The sequence below is a fragment of the Solanum tuberosum genome, unplaced genomic scaffold, assembly GCF_000226075.1.
Source record: "Solanum tuberosum cultivar DM 1-3 516 R44 unplaced genomic scaffold, SolTub_3.0 scf00269, whole genome shotgun sequence".
NCBI lineage: Eukaryota > Viridiplantae > Streptophyta > Magnoliopsida > Solanales > Solanaceae > Solanum > Solanum tuberosum.
In genome coordinates, this window is record NW_006239191.1 from 846,613 (window position 1) to 867,844 (window position 21,232).

The window sequence follows — 21,232 nt, forward strand, 5'->3', positions numbered from 1 at the left end:
ACAGATTTGGGTTATCCAACAGTTTTTCCAAAACATCTTGTAGTATTGTTCTTGAAAGATTTTACAGCAAACACATTATTTTGATTGAACCTCTTCTTTTTTTTTACTTGAATTTGTTGATATCATTGTCGATTCTGCTCTAGCATTCGTCATTGTTGATAGAACAGGACAAATTTTCATCCGAATGGAGATGCTAATCGTAATGAATGGTCATTGCTGGAGGCTTGTAGAAATGGATGAAGATGCCAAAGATGAACTTATTCATCATAGCTGGAGCAAACAGGCTCTTTCTTACACCTCATACTGGAAAAATGAGGAAAAAGATTAACCGTGAAGATCTCACTTTTGGAGAGCTGCAGATTCCATTTTACCTGACATTTGAGTGCATTCTTCCTTAATGGAAGTTGGAACTGGCAAGAAGTTTGGTGAGTATGAATGTGGTGCGTGTTAACTTGTGGAATGCAACGAAGAAGAATGGCATTAATAAGTATGAAGGTGGAAATTTTACTGTGTAGTACGTGTTGACTACTCTCTATTGTGCATGACATTGATCAATGATCGTGGATTGGGTGTTGGAGATGAAATTATGCTATATTGGCAACCTAGGTGTTCAAAGTTTATTTTCAAATTAATTTCTAAGGTTGTGATTCAATTAGGCCTATAAAATTTTGGAGATCTTCAAGTTTTATGTTGAAATTATGTAAATGATTCAAGAATTAGGACAAAAATAAAAATGGAATATATGATGATTTCTGCAGATAACCAAATTGTCTTGTTAATCTGCTTTTCTGTACTTGTATTTGCAAGAAAACATTGGCTGACATTTCTGTTATTCGATGAGTTTCAATTCATCCCAATGAAAGATGTTGTGCTTCAATGTATGGTTATACAATATTGAATATAGTGCCTGAATAGCTAAGAATTTAATTACAATGAATGAACAAAGAAGTGATAATTAGAGATGGTTGTACAGTTTTGAATGTCTTGTGATAACTCGAGCTGTTTAATCATAGTTTTATTTTTCCAAAACATCTTTTACTAACGTTATTGAAAGGTCTTACAGCAGGCACATTCTTTTGATAGAACCTCCGTTTCTTCCAAACAGAAATAAGCATCATCTAATCATGTTATGCTGTAACTGAAGATTACTCACTGGTGGAAGATTACCAGTTCCTTGATCATAAAGTTGATGGATTCCGTACAGTGTGAATTATGATTGATTTTAATGAATCAATATCCCGGAAAACTGTTTGGGATCTTGATCACTCCATAATATTAATAATTCCTCAATCACGAGCAACGATTCCTCTGCTCTTCCAAACATGAGCTGATATAATATTCTCAATATCTCTAACTTTATAACACAGTTAGTTCAAAGACAGAATAATCATCGATTCGTAGCTTTGCAAGACTCCAAATACTAGGTGATAGTACACTCTTGACTCCAAATACTAGGTGATAGTACACTCTTGGGTATGTTATGCACCACCGGAGTTTTTCAGAAAGTCTAGAGTTGCAAAGTTTGTTTCTGCTGTTCTAGATCAACATGTCCTGATACTCGATCAGTTAAGTATTAGAACAGTGATTGCAGGCCCTCTCGTTTCCCTAACTATTACCTTCGTATCTAAATTAACAGTGATTGCAAGCCCTTCTTGTATCCCTAACTATTAGGTTCGTATCTAAATTATTGGAGGGGTTCCCCAACTATATTGCTCAAACTATAGTATTAGGGAATGAAAAAACACGTACAAAATTAAAATTAGGAACTTGAAGAAGTATAATATTAGGGAATAAAAAAACACACTAGATTAAAATTAGGAACTTGAAGAATCCAAATTTTAGAATCAAATAAGACTTGCAACTTATAGTAAATTACAAATTTAAAAGCTAATTAGGTAAATTGTCCGTAATAATCTTTTGTCTCTTTTGGGGCTTTGGCTTTTCAGAATCTGAGTCGTAGTCCGAGTCCGAGTCAGAACCAAATAGATTCGTGTCAGAGTGATAGTGAGAATTTGGACGATCAACATCAACGGTGGTCACTTTCTTTTCCGCCATAGGAGGGTTGGTGCCGACTTTCTTTTCCGCCATAGGAGGGTTGGTGTCGACTTTCTTTTCCGCCATAGGAGGTTTGGAATCACAAGCAAATAGATACCGACGATACTTTTTCGGCATATTCTTCATCTCATCCCTTGTAAGACGCCTCCCTGAAAAACAATGCCATGTTTTGTTTTCTGCCATACACTACTAAAAAAACAGTGAATACCGACCTAAAAATTTCTGACCTCAAATGGAGGTTGGTAATTTTTGACCTCCGGAGGTCGGTATTTACAAGTAGTCGGTTTTTATGCAACATAAAGTGGGAAAACCAAATTCCGACCTCGGAGAGAAAACATAATTCCTAAGTTTATGTTACTGGATCGATGGGCTCTGTTACTGAAATATTGGAGTATTGATGAAAAATTTAAAAAGAGGAGTGAGATTGGGAAGATGGCTCGCGCATCAGAAAAGGGAGGTTCTTTGCACACTGGTGGAGCTATTAGCCAGGTTACTAGGAAGGAAAGAATGGTATATTTTCTTAATTTAGTAAAATAATTTTTTCTTTTTTGATAAGTACTTTTTGGAGATTAATGAGATTAAATTCTATATATGTTATTTGCAGGAAAAAGAGTTGGGTAGGCCGGTAGCTATAGCAGAGATGTTCAAGGTTACTCACGTCAAGAAGAGTACGAACCCCACATAAGAAGAAAGATGGATTGAGCCACGTGCTCAAGAGACATATGTAAGAACTCCATTCAGACTAGTATTTTTTTCTTTTCCTTGTATATATTACATTCTTATTCGTAGAGTTCTTTGTTTAAATTACAGGATAGGTATATACAAATATCTCAGAAATATCATAGTACTCTACCTCTTGAGAGTCAGGACAAACCATTTACTCAAGAAGAAAATAAGAATCTTTGGAAACAGAGTGCTGGTGAACCGATTAGAGGTTCAGTCTACGGCTATCCAGAAAAGGCGTATCAGAAGAAGAAGTCTTGGTATTGTGGTTCATCATCCTCAAGCTTTGATGGTGGGGGATAGAGAGACAATATCTGCAATGAAGAGTAAGATAGCTTATTTCAATGCCAAACTTGTTGCTGTAGCCGAAAGAGAGAACAAGAGAGAAGAAAAGAGAAGAAGAGAGAAGAAAAAGAGAGGAAGAGAGAGGAGGAGATTGCGGCAGCAAAAGAGGTAGAGAACAAGAGGTATGCAGCGCTTCAGGCCCAACTAACTTTTCTTTTGAATCAGGAAATATTCTTCCTCCATGTTCGGCCAGCAGTGATGGATCTGATCAGGAGGGTGATGAGAATGATAAGTCTGATAAGGAAAGTGAGGGTGATGAGAATGGTAAGTCTGATAAGGAGAGTGAGGGTGATGAGGAGTAGTTGTATCTATTTGACATTTTGGACTTCTATATTTTTGGAATTGTTTAATTTGATCGTATTTTAGTTTATTTTGAAGTTGGAGGAAGTTTATTTTGAAATAGTTTAATGTATATGTTGAAAATATTGTGTTCGTTTTGGTTGGATGAAGTTTATTTGGCTTTGGGTTGTTTTGGTAAAAATATGCAGGTGGGCAACTAAAAATTGCAGTAATTTGCTGCCTGTTTTGTAGCAGAAAACCGACCTCCGGAGGTCAGAATTTCAACATTACAAAAATAAAAATACCGACCTCCGGAGGTCGGAATTTCAACATTACAAAAATAAAAATACCGACCTCCGGAGGTCGGAATTTCAACATTACAAAAATAAAAATACCGACCTCCGGGTACCGACCTCCGGAGGTCAAGATTTCAACATTACAAAAATAAAAATACCGACCTCCGAAGGTCATAATCTCAAAAATAATAAAATAAGAATACCGACCTCCGGAGGTCAGAATCTCAAAAATGAAAAATAAAAATACCGACTTCCAGAGGTTGGAATTTAAAAATTAAGAAGACACAAATACCGACATCTGGATGTCGGTATTCCAAAATATGAGAAATAAATATTCTGACCTCAGGAAGTCGGAAATAATAATATATAAAACTGACCTCAGGAAGTCGGAAAATAAAATAATAAATTTTTCGACATAAAATAAAAACTGACCTCGAGAGGTCAGTAAATACCGACCTCGAGAGGTCAGTAAATACTGACCTCTAGAGGTTGGTATTAAATAGCGACCAATCTTTTTTTGACCTAAGCTGGGATGTCGGTTTTAGGTCGGTATTTCAGGGAATACCGACCTTCGGAGGTCGATATTTGTAGGTCGGTATTCACTATTTTTTTAGTAGTGATATATATTCTTTTCTGCCATAGGAGGGTTGGTGTCGACTTTCTTTTCCGCCATAGGAGGTTCGGAATCACAAGCAAATAGATAACGACAATACTTTTCCGGCATATTCTTCACTCATCCCTTGTAAGACGCAGCCCTGAAAAACTCCGCCATGTTTTGTTTTCCGCCATATATATATTCTTTTCCGTTTTGTGTTAAGACTTTAGAGTTAGAGTGAGCGGAGAGCTTTTTGTCTTGTATTTATAGCACACAATAAAAATCCTTGTTTCACCAAAATTAACTTCTCTAAATCCTTCTTTGACCAAGATTTGTATTTATTTCAACAAAAACCTTAGTTTAACTTACCAAAATTAACTTCACTAAATCTTCTTTGACCAAGATTTGTATTAATTTCAACAAAAACCTTAGTTTAATTAACTCACCAATATTAACTTCACTAAATCCTTCTTTGACTAGGACACTACCAAGATTTGTATTTTTTTCTTTTTTTTAAACGGATGGGAAAAGTCCATTTGATATATAAATAAGAAGAATACAAGCATGACTAGGCCCAAAAAGGACCCGGTCCAATATCCAAAAGAAATACCTATTCTACAATTAGGAAACAAAAATGAACAAATTAGGAAAGGGCCGGGTCTTCTTCTCCATGAAGCCCTAGCTACAGCTCTGCTTCACCATTGCAACCTTCATCATCCATATCCATTGCCATTAAGCGGACTCGACTAAATTGGTACATCAAGCTATGGGTGTATTTCATCTCAAATGTTAACAAGTCCCACTAACATCATGAAATCAGCCCAAACGAAGACTTCTCCAACTCAATGACATTTAGTTAATTATTCAGGTCAGGCGGTGGTCTCACTCCCTTGATTTTATACTATATTTTCGTTGTTATAACTTACCTGATTCAGATTCTCGTATGCTTCATCCCTTAGCTGTGATAGGTTGAGCTCAACAAGGAGCTAATACCACTGACTACAACTTTAGGACAAAGCTACAATGATCTTCTTCAGGTAATCTGCGTTTATGTGCCATTCCGTTGTGTGCCTCTGTTTATGTTATGGCTTTTTTCTCATTCTAGCATATGTTTGCAACGTCTTGATTTTTGGTATTCTGTACCACTGTAATCTGCATTTATGTGCTATTCCACTGCGTGCCTCTGTTTTTGTTATGGCTTTTTCCTCATTCCAGCATGTGTTTGCAGCGTCTTGATTTTTGGCTTTCTGTACCACTGTATTCAGTATTCCGATATTAGTTCATCCATTGTGTGCAAAATTGTCATTCTGTAGCATAGTAATCCTTAGATTAGGAATCTGCCTTTTGTCCATGTTTAATAATGCCTTAGCTTCACTAGGTAAAGCTTGAAAAGTATTATAACTTATTAATTCTGTACCTGCAAAAGAAAACACAATGTTAGCCATAAAATCTGCCAACTTGTTTCCTTCTCGCAATGTGTGTTCAGTGGCCACGTCCAATCCTTCCTTAAGAACTCGAATCCTGTTTATCTCAAGTGTCACCTCCCAAGGAATGTGCCAATCTCCTTCTACCATCTTTTTAACAACTAATGAATCTGTTTCCAAAACCAAAGGAAATAGATTGTGGTTCCTAAAATATTCCAGCCCTAGTCTCATAGCTACTAATTCAGCTTCTAAATTGTTTGACACTCCAATCCTTTTTCCTTCAGCATATACCAGATTGCCTTGATCATCTCTAACACAGAAAGTAGAAGAGCTTGGTCTAGGGTTGCCTTTGGAAGCCCCATCAGTGTTGCACTTAAAAGAATTTTCCTTAGGTAACTTTCAATAAACCACTGTACAGCCTACCTTAGGACTATATTCAGTCAGGAATCTAACAATTTCAGGCCAATTATTGGGCATATTATGCATCCATGGATATCTCTGCTTACCCAATAGGATTAAATTATTGCATATCCCTCCCTTCATGCTCATATAAGACATATGACCACCAAACTTCTTAGCATTTCTTCTTTTCCATACTTGCCAAAAAATAAACATTGGAACAACCATTATCAGAGGTTTAAGTTCTACAAAACATTTTGCATTTCACCATTTATACACAGTGTCTTTCAGATGAATGAAAGGACCCTCCACTCCTACTGTACCTGCAAAATATCTCCATATTGAATTAGTATCAGAACATCTAATGAATAAATGTTCAATAGTATCTTGAACTCCATCAACACAGTAGCCACCTTCACCCATCACACATTCTATTTCTAACAAGAACTTCACCAATTGGAAGCCTGTGTTGCCATATTCTCCAAGTAAGGAATCAAATCTTAAAAGGAATTCTTGTAATCCAAATATGCTTATAGTTCATACAAGTTTCATTTTTTCCCCTTAAAAACTCCCAAGCAGATCCAACTGTGAACTTTCCAGAAGCCTTCAGCATCCACCAAGGTTTATCCCACTGATCTTCACCCTCAGAACTCCTAAGAAGTTGAATTACATGTCTACTGATATCTTCCGCAAAACTTAATTGCAACAAATCATAATTCCACTCTCCATTCAAAAAGCACTACTTGACCTCTTCCAATTGTACATTTCTAGCAGAGTCAATGGGCATAATGTAATGAAGTGCCCCTAATTGTGACCAATTATCATACCAGATACTTGAATGTCCACAATTTGGTTCCCACCAAATATGTTGATCAATCAAATCTCTAGCTTCCAGCATATACTTCCAAGTTAAAGAACCTCCTTTCCAGTCCATCATTTGAGGCCTCTCTTTTTTACAGTATTTATTCCATATAAATTTAAACCACAAAGACTTTTGAGTTCTAAATATCCACCATAGTTTTGCAAATAAAGCTTTAGAAACATCAAAAAAGTGATTTAAATCGCAAACCCCCTTCCTCTTTGGGTTTACACAACTCTGACCAAGCCACCCAGTGCTTGTTACTGCCCACATCCCTACAGCTCCAAAAAAATCTAGCAAAAACTCTATGCAAGTCCTGTATAACACATTTTGGAGGAATAATAGCAGACAAAAGATATATAGGGATGCTATTTAACACATTTTGAATTAGGACAGCCTTACCTCCAAATGACAACAATTTCCCTTTCCAAGCTTGAAGCTTGTTATGCACCTTTTTCATCAATTATGCAAAGTGTATTTTTTTGTTTTTGGCATGACCAATGGGACAACCCAAATACATAAGTGGGAAATTCCCTCTAGAAAAACTAGTCTTCATTTCAATGTCAGAAATCAACTCATTTGCTATATTGTGAAAAACAAAGAATGAATTTTTTTGTATATTAATCATCTGCCCTGATTGCTTCTCATAATCCCTTAGAGTTGTCATCAATAACTCTAAAGATGTACCATCTGTTGAAGTGAAAATAATAGTATGATCTGCATAAGAAAGATGATTATTGTTATCACTCCATTTTGGTAATCCATAACCCTTGTAGCTCTCATTGCAATACAAAGCATTTAAACATCTAGAGAGAGCTTCAACAGTTAAAATGAACAAAGCAGGGGATAAAAGGTCCCCTTACTTCACCCCCTAGAAGAGTGAAAGAATCCAGAAGCATGTCCATTTATAATAATAGAGTACCAATTGTTAGCAACCAGTCTCCAAACTTTATCCACAACACCACAATCAAAACCCATTCTCTCCAGCACCTTTATAAAACCCCACTCCACTCTGTCATAAGCCTTTGCAATATTTAACTTGATCACCATATTTGCAGGTTTACCTCTCTTACCAATATCATAAATAATATCCTGAGCAAGCAACACATTTTCTGTTATACTACTTACTTTCACAAAACCAATATGGTTTTGTGAAATCAAAGAGGGAAGGAGAACTCCAATTCTATCATTCATCACCTTTGAAATTACTTTGTTAATAAAATTACTCAACTAATTGGCCTTAAGTCTGAGAAAGATTGAATATCATCTTTCTTAGGCAATAAAATCAGGTTAGTATGAGTAATAGACTTAGGAAGTGTAGCACCTGAAAAGAAAGCATCAACCACTTTAACAACATCATCACCAACATTATCCCAGCAAACTTGATAAAAATGACCAGTGAACCCATCAGGGCCACTAGCACTATCCCCATTTTGAGAAAACACTGCCTTTTTGATTTTATCCTTAGTAGGGTGTGCATTTAAACTGCAGTTGTCATCATTAGTAACACTCTTCTGAACATATCTCATTATTGGGGTTTCCTCCATTCTATAGTTGCTAGTGAATTGCTGCTTGAAAAACTCTTGAGCAGCTGCTGCCACATGTTCTTCCCCTTCCATCCATTCACCTTCCATGTTTTGAATTCTGTTGAAGCTCAAAGTTTTCCTTCTACCTCTCACCAAGCTATGAAAAAATCTGGTATTTTTCTCCCCTTCAATAAACCATTGAATTCCAGCTTTTTGTCTCCAATATTCTTCCTCAAAATGCACATATTTTTTCAATTCTGCATGGGCCTGATGTAGAATTCTTCTATTAGCTGCAGTGGGGACATCTTCAAATAATTTCTCATTCACTCTTACAATCTCCTCCCTGATAACTAGTTGCTTGAAAATGTCACCAAAAGCCATTCTACTCCAATTAGACAATGCAACTTTGGTAGTTTTCAGCTTTTGTTTCAAATTTATAAACATATCAACCTCTTCAGAAACCCAACTATTCTTCACTACTTGGTGGAAATTTGATCTTTCAGTCCAAAATTTAAGGAACCTGAAAGGTCTTCTAGGAACATTATTCTTCTGTTCACAAGAGAGCAACATAGGAGCATGATCTGACATTGTTCTCGCCAAATGTTCTATTTCTACCATCCCAAAATATCCTAGACAGTCATTATTCATCATGTATCTATCCAGCATTTTGAAAATACATTGATTATCAATCCTCCCATTCCACCATGTAAAAGGGATCCCTTTGTAATTGACTTCCACCAAGTCACAAGAGTTTACACAAAAAGCAAAATCCTCATACTCATTAGGATATACTGGCAGACCACCAATCTTCTCTTTTTCATTCATAATGACATTAAAATCACCCCCAATCAACCAAGGAACATTCTGATTAGCATAACTAATACAGTAAATTTCATTCCATAATTGAACCTTTTCCTCAGCATCACACTTGGCATATACTATAGAAACAATCAATGAATTATTGTTTCCTGGAACAGTAACCTAAGAGTCAGCATCTGCTCTGTATCTGACATCACTTCCACTTGGATATGCTCTTTAATGAATACCCAAATTTTGCCATTACAATTATAATTAGCATACTCTATGCCCAATCGCCTTTTGAACCTGTGTATATTGTTAATATTTTGAAAAGGCTCCATCAAAGCAATGATAGAAAACTTGTGAAATCTGTGTAACATTTGAATTTTATGGAATGAATTTTGAGATCTAATAGACCTCACGTTCCAAAATAAAGTCTTCATCATCATTTAGACCCATTCCTGGTCCCTCTTCTAGGATTTGATCTTATAGGTATCACTTCCCCTTTACCTTTCCCTCTAAGTGTTATTGCTGAAGAAGGTGAGGGCTCTGCATCTTCAGGAACCTTATCTTCAATCTGCAAAACTTCTTTTTCTTTACTATTTTCTGTTGCACCACTATTAACCATTTCGTGACCCTCCATAACCCTTGGTGTGACACCATCTCATCTAAGGTTTGAACTGGCTGTGATTTATAACAAATCATTTCTAGCTCCTGATTTTTGTGCTCCTCCTCCTTCCATTTTAATAATACAGACCCCGGCAGTTGAGGTGGATACCACTCCTCTTTTGGCTCCACAATTTGTAAAGGAATTTGAAACAAAGCATGTTCCAGGCTATTTTCCATTTGGTTGGTGGAAAGTTGTTGCTGACCTAAATCATCTTCTTTTTCTTGAATTCTTACTATCTCCAAACTCTCCTCTTTATTGACCCTTGCCTCTCTCACCAAAGTATCTCCCATTTGTACCGAAAGCCCTTTGTCTTTTTGGTTTCTACCTGCACTATTGTCCCTACCTTCTAATTTTGTTGCCTCTATTTTACCTCCAGCTTTAACAGACTCTTGAATTGACTCACTCCTTACACCCACCCCTCCTCCTTGAACACTTGCAACAATGTCCACCTCTCTCATTAAAGGCTGATCAAGCACTTCAAAAGAATTAAATTTTTTGAGGGTCCCCTCACTCTCTTGAACCTTATTACTCATTAATTCTCCAGCATTCTTTGTAAAATTTCTACTAGTAGGCTTCCATTTGCTCTTTACAACTCCTTTGTAAAATTGCATATTATCTGCTTGTTGTATTGCTTTTGGTATGTCATTATGTTGCTGCACCAACTCTGGATGAAGTACCCTGCATTCTTCTTCACCATGCCCCTGTAATTTACATTTTTTGCAATAAGCTAGTAATGACTCATATTGAATTTTTACTATAACAACTCTATTCTCAAGAGTGTTATCATCTTCTAACTGCATCTGCACAAATTCAAATTTTTCAGCAAGCAGATCCACTTGGACCTTCACCTTTGCACAACTTGGACGCGTTTTATTTATTGTTGCCAGGTCTAATTGAAGAGGTTTACCAACCACGGACGCAAGAGAGAACAATACTTCCTTCACAAATAAAGTTGGCAACAAATCAGGGAAGGAGATCCAAGTCGTAGCCTTCTTCGTCTCTTCACTAGCTTTGAAGTTTGCATCATATATAAATGCCCTCATTTGATATGCAAATCCATCCTTTGCAATTATGTAATAAGAAGTTTTAGACAGTATCTTTATGTAATCCTCCATATGATCAAATCTCATTAAAATATGTCTATTACGAAGATATCCAATCTGACACCCCCCAATTATCTATCCCACACTGTTTTGGAATCAAAGATCTTAATTCATAAATATCAGGGGCTCCATAGGAGAATTTGCCCACCACAGCAAGTTGCAAATTCTCTAAAATGTTCATTCTTTGTATTTCATTAGCAGTCCAGGAGATAGTTGGAATACCCCCTACAAGGTTCGGCTTTTTCTGTGGAATAGGTTCAACATCGGCAATGGCTTTCCCATTGCCTATCATATCTTTCATTCCATGACCTTTGATAATATATGCAAATGAATTAGTAATTGGAGTAGTATGGATGTTGGGCATTGTCTTGGAATTTAATGGTGGAAACTCAAGTGATGATGAAGGATCCAGCCCGACCATCTGGGATGGCTGGCCTTCAGACGGTAACATGTAACAAATCGTCGCTGCCAAAGCTCTATAAGGTCGCCGCCGTAGCGTTTTCAACCCTCAAACATATATATATTTTTTTAATAATTTCAACAAAAACCTTAGTTTAATTCACCAATATTAACTTCATTAAATCCTTCTTTGGGTAGGACTAGGATACTACAAAATATTTTATTTATTTCAACAAAAACCTTGTTAAACTCGGACCAATACACTACCAATCCTTTTTTTTATTTCTTTATTTGGCTTGATAATTTTAATTATATTTAGATCATTATGTTAATATTATATAAAATAATTAATATTTAATTCTTTGATTTATCTATATATAATATTTAATCTGTATTTTTAACTTAAATAAAAACAAAAATTCAATTAAAATTTGTATAATAATTTCTCTCTCTAATATATGTGAATATTAAAGGTGCAATAATACCTATATATTTTTTTGTAATAAGGACTTTTGCAACACTTAAACAAAAAGAGTGCAAATATCACGACTCGTTTGCTGTCCAAGACATTATTTGTCCTAATTTCTATGACCCATACTGCTCAACAGTAGAACCAACTTTAGAAATCTAAAATTCATTCAACTTCCCACGAAACCAATCTACGATCCTTCGTTCATTCTACGGTCCGTAGACCTCTTATGTAGACCCCGAGCTCAAGTCCAAAATTTTACCAAGTCTGAATCACTTCTACGGATGCCATCTACGATCCGTCTTGGCTACTCGTAGGTCAAACTTCAGAAAATTGAATTTTCCAAAAACTTAACTCAACTCAAATCTATGACTTTCCTTCTATGGCTCGTAGGCCTTTCTACGATCCGTAAATAGGACTCATAGTTACTTCCTCAGTAAATTTTCTGCACTTTTTCTTTCCAATTTGACTTTCCCACCAAGCCACCTTGACAAAAAGATCCAAGGTTAATAATCAATAGCTAGAACCCTTAACCATTCAGACTGCCAGAAGACCTAGACATGAAACCTCCCATTAATCTACAAAATACCATGCAATAAAAAAAGTCTAACTTCTCAGTTAAGAAAACCTAGCCTACCTAGGCTCCAAACAATGTTGCAAAAGTGTAATCACGAACCTTGATTCTTTTTGTGAAACTTTAGCTTTTTCTTGGTCTAAAATAATAATATAATACAAATCAATCACAAATGACCTAAATATTTTCATATTATATGCAAATCCCATATCCTAGGAAAACCTTATGATTTTTCACCCAAACTAGGTTTTTTCTACCATTAAATCACCTAAAACTACCAATTCTAAGGTTATATTAGTGAACTATGGTAAATAAATAAGGAAAAAAGTACAAATATATCTCCGAACTATCATAAATGGTATGTCAATATCCCATTATACTTTAAGGTTGTGTATACCCTTACCGTCAATATTTTGGATCGTCTATACCCTTAAGACTAACAGATTGACACGTGGCTTCATCTAAATGATTTACCCGATTTTGCTTATTTTTTACCAAAAAATTAAAAATCCATCCGACCCACAACACAAAAGGGTGGTGCCAAAACCCATTCTTCATTTTCATCAAAAACCATCGCTCTATTCTTCTCAACCCACTATGACCATGGAATCAAGAACGTATCTTTCAAGAAAGAAGATGACTTGTTCACTAAAACTACACTCTTCTTCACATTCACTTCAAACTTTATATCTTCCCCATTCCATCCAGCTTCAACATGTAAAATCCCCTGCAAGTTGTGTCAATCTTGTGTCTTTCAAATTCTTTAAATCTGTAGACTTTATGCTTGCTGACAAAAAAAAAACTTCATCTTCATTAGCGTAGTAGAGATCTAGGTTATTGGGTGCTTTGTACATCATCTATTTCAAGAATATTTTCAACCCCTTTCAACAATAACAAATCGATTTAAGCTTGAAATTTTCAATTTGATTGTAGACCTACTTTTAAGCTTGAAACTTTGTCCATCAATGGTGGTAGTACTTTCTCAACCCCTTTCAATAACAATAAATCAATTTGAATTTGAAGTTTTGGATTCGATTGTAGACCCATTTTTAAGCTTGAAGTCAAATGTGATCCCTCTTGGCGCCGGAAACGTGACATTTATCTTGTCCGCACACTAGAAAACACCTGATACAAAATCAAGAATTTCAAAGTATACAAACAAAATGGATTGAATCTCTAATATTGTTTTATTTACCTTGTATAGACCATTACTATTAAGAGCTTTGGTGATCGAAATATTAATGCAACTGGAAAAAAAAAACCAAAAAATTAATTATATTTCAGACAACAGAAAGTAAAGAGCTGACTTGACTGTATTTTCAAGAAAAAAAGTTTTCATAAACGATACCTCAGTGAAAAGATTAGTATATAGTTTAGTTGTACATTTGCCACCGGAATAACTTTGTTGATTACCGAGTCAAAAGTAATTTATGATTGAGTAATTTATTTTATGCTATAATTTTTCAAGTCAGGTAAGAAGAAATTGTTCCATAACTGAGTATTTTTTGTTGTCTCCTCTAGTCTTGATGAAGAAATTGTTATGTTCATTTCAATCATCATTCTGCTTTTTTTTTTGTCCGGATGAATGGACACTCGCTTCTCCAATCTTGCACTGAGGCGGCTCAATGCCTTTAAAAATGAGGCATCCGTCTGAGACCCTCAGAATATTTTGGAATATATATATATATATATATATGGACTATAGAAAAAATAAGATTTTTCATTAAAAAGAAGAAATAACTTTGGATTTAAAAAAAAAAAAAAAAAGAGAAGCTAGGCCTCTGATATACTTTTGGATTTAGGACACTAATTAATATGAGCCACCACTGATCTTGCCAACTAAAATTTCTATTTTAAAAATATTTCCATGGTGAAAACAAAATGGGTTTTTTCAAATTTTGAAATGAAAAATGAAAGATACGTGGAAGCAATAAGAATATTCACTTAGTTGAAAAAACAATAAATATATACTTTAGCGTGGTGAAACCCGTTAGTCCACGATTAAAATTTTCAATTGGAAATGGGTAAAGAAAAATTGGAAGTAAAATGTGTTTAAAGAGAAATGAAATAATATATTTATTTAGGATTTTGTTTTACTCATTAAATAATAATAGTGACATTCTTAATGAGAAAATTTAATAAACGACACATTTAAGAGAGAATATTACTAGTCGTAACCGAACTTTTTAAATTTCAATATATGACATTAGATTTCTAATGATACCTAACAAATAATAACCTCATTAAAAACCAAAATACAGAAAATGAATGAAAATAATACTTAATCAATTAATAATATCCTTTCCTTAAATATAGGGTTTTATAATTAACATGATATATCTATGCCTCGATTTCTCCAAATAGTTGGTCACTATTTTGGTTGTTATCAATATCCTAATTATCAATATACATCTCCTATTTTGGTTCTTCCTTTCATCATTTTCTCTAGGAATTTCTTTTATTGCTTTGAAAATTGATATCATTTATATTTTTATTTTATTTGATAATTGCTTTTTTTTTCAAAAATAAGTATTCTTATTTCTTTAATCTATTTTGTTTTCGGAGTATGTATTTTTTTTTTGTAACATATTTTTCTAGATAATTTTTTTCGTAGGGGTTTACATAAAGTTGACAATGAATTTCTATTTGAAAAAACTGTATAATTTACAAATAACATTATATATATATATAATTTCAAAGAATCAAAGTTTTTTTTTTAAAATTTAAAATTATTTTTAAAAAAACAAATAGGTATTTTTATTTCTTAAATCTGCATAATTTAGAATTAGCATCTTACATATTTAAATTTCCAAAATAAAAATGAAATGATCCTCCGGGTCATTTTCTTCGTTTTCATATCTTTTCAAAGTTTAGAGTTCTCCTGTAGTGACCCCAAGTCATTTATGACTTGCTAAGATAGACAGTTCGATCGCCGGATCGTTCATTTAAAATATGTGCGAATTTCCATATTTTGAAGCCTTTGAAAATTGAACGGTTGACTTCAGTCAAAAGTTCAAAAATACGGCCTCAAAATGCAATGCTGACGATTTCATCAACTTCGAAAGGGCCATTTTAGGTTGGGGGCATGGTTGGTTCGGTCCCCGAGACTTCTGGTGAGAGTTTGTGTCATTAGGCATGTTGACTTGGAAACTTAAGCCAAGGTTTGAATTTGGTAAACATTCTTTGTAAACATGCACATATGAGAATTCTGTCAGTGTGGTTAACTCTGGAATGTCGAGTTTTGTAGACTTCCTGTAGATCACGGTATATCTTAGTGGCATGCAAATGAATAAAATATCTGGAATTATGGGCTTCTATAAGGATCTGCTGCCTTAACTCATTAATATTTGGATGGAATTATGGGCTTCTATAAGGATCTGCTGCCTTAACTCATTAACATTTGGAACACATAAGTGACCCTGGTAACGAAGCACACCATTTCCCCTTTGGGAGAACACCTCAACTCTCTGTTGATGAACTGCACTTTTTAACTGAAGCAATATAAGATCACTGTCTTGTTTCTCAATAAACTCCGCTACCAATGAAGATTCTAATCCATTATGAACTATATCACCACTATCTGATGTGTCCATAAGGCAAACTCTTAAGTGAGTGAGCCTGTGAACTTTGTCTAATTTTTTCTTCTCCTCCTCAACGTGTGACACACTACCCATAGACAGTCTGCTGAGAGCATCAGTAACTACGTTAGCCTTACCCGGATGATTGAGCACATTCATTTGTAGTCTTTGAGGAACTCAAGCCATCTTCTCTGACGAAGATTCAATTATTTCTTAGTGAACACCTACTGGAGGCCCTTATGATTAGTGAACACATCAACATGAACACCATACAAGTAGTGTCTCCAAATCTTCAGGGAAAACATGACGGCTGCAAGTTCGAGGTCATGAGTGAGGTAGTTCTTCTTATGGACTTTAAGTTGTCTCGAAGCATAAGCTATGACCTTACCCTGCTGCATTAACACACAACCTAGGCCAACCCTATATGCATCAAAATAAACCATAGAACTGTCTGTACCGTCTGGTAGATTCAAGACAAGAGTTGTAGTCAACCTGGTCTTTAGTTCTAAGAAGCTTTTCTAATACTCATCTGACCACTGAAACTTAACCTTTTTCTGAGTCATCTTAGTCAATAGGACAGTTATGGATGAAAATCTTTTAACAAACCTCCAGTAGTAACTGGCCAAACCCAAGAAACTTCTGATATCAGTTAGAGAGGTGGGTCTGGGCGAGTGCTTTACTGCCTAGTTTTTTTGAGAATTCACTTGGATCCCTTCGTTGGATACCACATGACCAAGGAAAGCGACTGACTGTAACCAGAATTCACATTTGTTGAACTTAGCGAAATGCTGGCAATCATTGAGTGTTTGAAAAACAACTCTCAGATGATTCACATGTTTTTCCTCATTCCGAGAATAAACGAGGATATCATCAATAAAGACGATGACGAATAAGTCCAAATACTAGTTGAACACCCTGTTCATTAAGTCCATGAAAGCTGTAGGAGAATTTGTTGGTCCAAATGACATAACTACAAATTGACCATACCGATTCCTAAAGGTTGTCTTCGGTATATCACTATCTCTGACCCTGAGTTGATGATAGCCAAATCTGAGGTCTATCTTAGAAAAGCAACTAGCACCATGAACCTGGTCGAACAAATCATCAATCCTCTAGATGGGATATTTATTCTAGATTGTGATTTATTCAACTGAAGGCAGTCAATACACATCCCGATGGAACCGTCTTTCATTCACACGAACAACACTAGAACACCCCATAGAGAGATGCTGGGTATGATGAAGCCCTTATCTAGAAGGTCTTTCAACTGTTCTTTCAATTCCATAAGCTTAGTTGGAGCCATCCTCTAAGGATGAATTTAAATGGGTTGGGTATTTGGAAGGAGGTTTATTCTGAAGTCAATTTTTCTTTTGGGAGGAACTTTGAGAAGATCTTCTGGGAACACTTCTGAAAACTCATTTACAACGAGGACTGACTCAAGAGTTGGGGTTTCGGAGTTTGAATCTTTAACTCAAACAAGACGATAGATATACCCTTTGGAAATCATTTTTCTGGCCTTAAGGTAAGAGATGAAATGAGCTACAGGCACTGAGTTACTACCCTTCCATTCTACAACTGGCTGTTTTGGAAACTGAAACCGAACAATCCTAGTTCTACAATTAACTGAGGCATAATAGGAATGTAACCAATTCATGCCTAGAATGATATCAAAATCTACCATTGCTAGCTCTAGAAGGTATGATGAGGTGACATTTTAGGAAACTGTGAAAGGGCAATTTAATTATGTATACTCATTTAGGTATAACTAGGTCACCAACTGGAGTAGAGACTGAGAAGAGTTCTGGGAGGATTTCTGGACTGACACAAAAGTTTACTTTTATATAAGGAGTTACGAAAGAAAGTGTTGCCCCTTGATCTAACAATGCATAAACATTTAAATGAAAGACTTGTAACACACCCACAACCACATCGGGAGAATTTTCCTGATCCTGTCGAGCCTGGAGAGCATATAACCTGTTTTGGCACTGGCCACCACTTGTACCAGACGAGGCACCCTACTGAGTGGGGCAACTCGCTGGAGCTGCTGGAGTTATAGATTGAGCTTTATTTTCTCCTTCACCCTGCCTAGCAGAAGGGCAATCCTTCAACCTATGATCAAGTTGGCTGCACCCAAAACACCCCTCTTTGCCAGCAAAACACTCGTTCAGATGGTTCTTACCATACTTTGGCTAAGATGGAAAAGTCCGGTTACCTGAAACACTGCCTTTAGAAATAGAGTTTGATGCCCTCACTTTCTGATCATGTCGAAGCCTTAGGGACAGAGCGCTAGCTCATGAAGGCGTTGGGGCTGTAAACCTCTACAGAAACTGTAAGCAATTTCCACCACCGACCTCTGCTAAGAATATATATAGTTTCCCGTTCTAGCCTTTTTGTTATCCTTAGACATTTCCTTGAGCTTATCTCTCTCGACCTGCTGAGCATGGGTCATTAGGCTGGATATATTGATATATCCTAATAATATAATATTCCTGCACTCGGTCATTACCATATCAGAAACTCCAAACAAGAACTTGCCCATTTATGCTCTCGAATCGGCCACCATATGTGGAGCATAATTGGATAGTTGAGTGAACTTTAGCCCATATTCTTGGATTTACATCGAACACTACGTCAAATTCATAAATTCCTGGGCCCTAGCCTCCCTCAACTATCTCGGGAAGAACCTATCTAGAAAAACTCCAGTAAATAGTCCCACGTCACTGGAGCTGCATTCGCACCCCTGTTGCCTTTCCACTGCGTGGAACAAATATGAGCCACATCCTTGAGTTGATAGGATTCTAGTTCAACACTATCAATACCTGTCACTTGCATTACCTCAAGAATCTTCTTAATCTCATCAATAACATTCTGGGGGTCCTCACCAACCTTCGACCCTAGAAACTCAGGCGGATTCATACAAACAAAATCTCAAACCCTGGATGCAGCTGATCCACTAGTGGGGTTTGGAGAAACTTGGGCCTACTAGTTGCAATGGTTGGCTATGGTCTGAGCCAACAATTGGATCACATCATGGAACTCTGCATTTTGTAACTTCATGGTCAGGGACTGGAGGAACTACGTTAGCATTGCGTGTGTTAGCTCTGCGAGGAGGTATGATCTGAAATGCATAACGATAGATTAGAAGGGAGAAGTTGAATCACACTCCATCACATGATAAATATATCAAAAGAGCTGAAGTTTTTCTTAGATCACCTCGTAGTCTCCCCCTCATAGGTGTGGCGCGCTTCACACCCATGAAAGAGACTCTACTTAGTATGGCTTTCAGGCACCCTAGGACTCTTGAAACTGATGCTCTGATACCAAGTTTGTCACACCCCGAAGCTAGCTCCTAAACGTAACACAGGACCTAGGGTCACAAGTAATCCCAAACTAACCTTGAATCTGGAATATCACAAGCATACTGAAATAACTATAATCAAACGGAAGAATAACTGAAAAAATGAATATATAATCTAAAGGAATTCAATTGAGAATATCTTAAAGAAATAACTGAGTTCAAAGTAGAACAACCCAAATCAACTAAGTTTGACTCTATGCTTGAAAGAGTCTAATACTAATGAGTTGTTGGGACAAGTCCCCAACTAACTCTAAAATGCTGAAGCTAATAACGAACCAACGAAATGAAAAAACATAAAGAAACGTCCTCATATGATGATGACTCACCCCTTACTATCTGTGACACTTTAGAATCTAGTAGGCTACCCTAGAGCTAAACGTGAAGGTTAACGTCAAGATCAGAAGAGGGCAAAGGCCTAATCTACCTTGGGAAGGGTAAAAGAAAATATTTTTTCCTTGGACCTTTTGGCGAAGGGAAGCCTGGTCACCCAAGCAACTTGGTGCCTCGTCAAAGTCACATGGAGTCGTCTAGTGGGCTGTTCCCATGGCCTAGCTGCTGGATTATTAGGCAATTTAGCTCGAGGCATGCCAACCCGCTTGGCACATCTCCCAAGGGCCTTCCCCATTGCCAAGTGGGTGGATTCTTAGGGTGAGTTGCTGGAAAATTTGGCGGACCAAGGGTCCACTTGGCGAATCGCCAAGTGCCATGGGTGAGTCGCCAAGTGCCCTTGGCGAGCCAAGTCGTGGAGGTTAGTAAGTTTTAAGTTGAGACTTTACGGGTCTTTAGTTTTCTTCCAAAATTGAACCTACATTATTTTAATCTTTTCCTAGCAAGTATATAAGGCTTTTTTAGACTCAATTTCCCCTAATTAAGTCACTTATAAAAGAATAAAAAGGAAAACCCAAGAGTTCATCTTCCTCACAATATTTCTTTCTCTAGAAGTTCCCAAAGAAGAAGAAGAAGTGGAGGCTAGGGCTTGAAGAACCAAGGTCTTTCTTCTCAAATTTAGGGGAAATCTCTATTAAGATATGATGTATTTTCATATATGGGTAGCTTTTACCTATAGAGTCCCTTCAAAACTAGATTTCAAAGCTTTCAATTTGCCCAAAAGTTAGGGTTTCTATCTAAGTCATGGGTTCTCTTTCAAAAAGTTTTCAATGATTGATTTATGATGTATTATGATTGAATTGATGTTTAATTGTTGATTTATGATGAAATTCCCCCAAGAACCCCTGAATTTCCCATATTGTTAAATTGTGACTTCATGATGTGGGTTGATTGATTTTGGAGCCATGTGAATATATTATGTCTATATTGATTGAGTTTATTGAATCATGATATTCTCCTTCTCTAATGTAATAATTTTAGATGTTGGGTTGAATGTGAATCATGGACCTTGAAGGGAAAATAATGAAGATTGTTGTATAATCATGATGCTTATGTACATACTTTGTGATTTCAATGAAATAATGTGATTATGACTACCATGCAATTGTGATATTGTTGAAAGGTTATACTCAATTATACACTTGTGAATGATAATGATATATTGTGAAAGGTGTTTTTTCAATGTAAAGATATACCATGAATTGGTAGGCTTAGGGAATTATTTTCTTATGTAATTGAAAGTGATCTTGATTGATGTACCTTGAATTGGTAAGATTAGGGCTTCCTCTTCTTGTGTAACTAAAGTATCTTGACTTAATGACCCTTGAATCGATAAACCTAATGCTGGTAGCCCTTTCATAAATGATTAATGAAATATTCTAAGGCTTTGTTTTG

General features: G+C 36.1%; 1 long non-coding RNA gene across 1 annotated transcript; it reads left to right on the forward strand.

Moving 5' to 3' along the window:
• Positions 1–4,889: 4,889 nt before the first annotated feature.
• LOC102580892 (uncharacterized) lies at positions 4,890–11,222 on the forward strand. Its single transcript, XR_368163.2, has 3 exons — positions 4,890–5,161; positions 5,253–5,330; positions 10,793–11,222. It is a non-coding gene; the product is annotated as an uncharacterized lncRNA (long non-coding RNA).
• Positions 11,223–21,232: the final 10,010 nt, after the last annotated feature.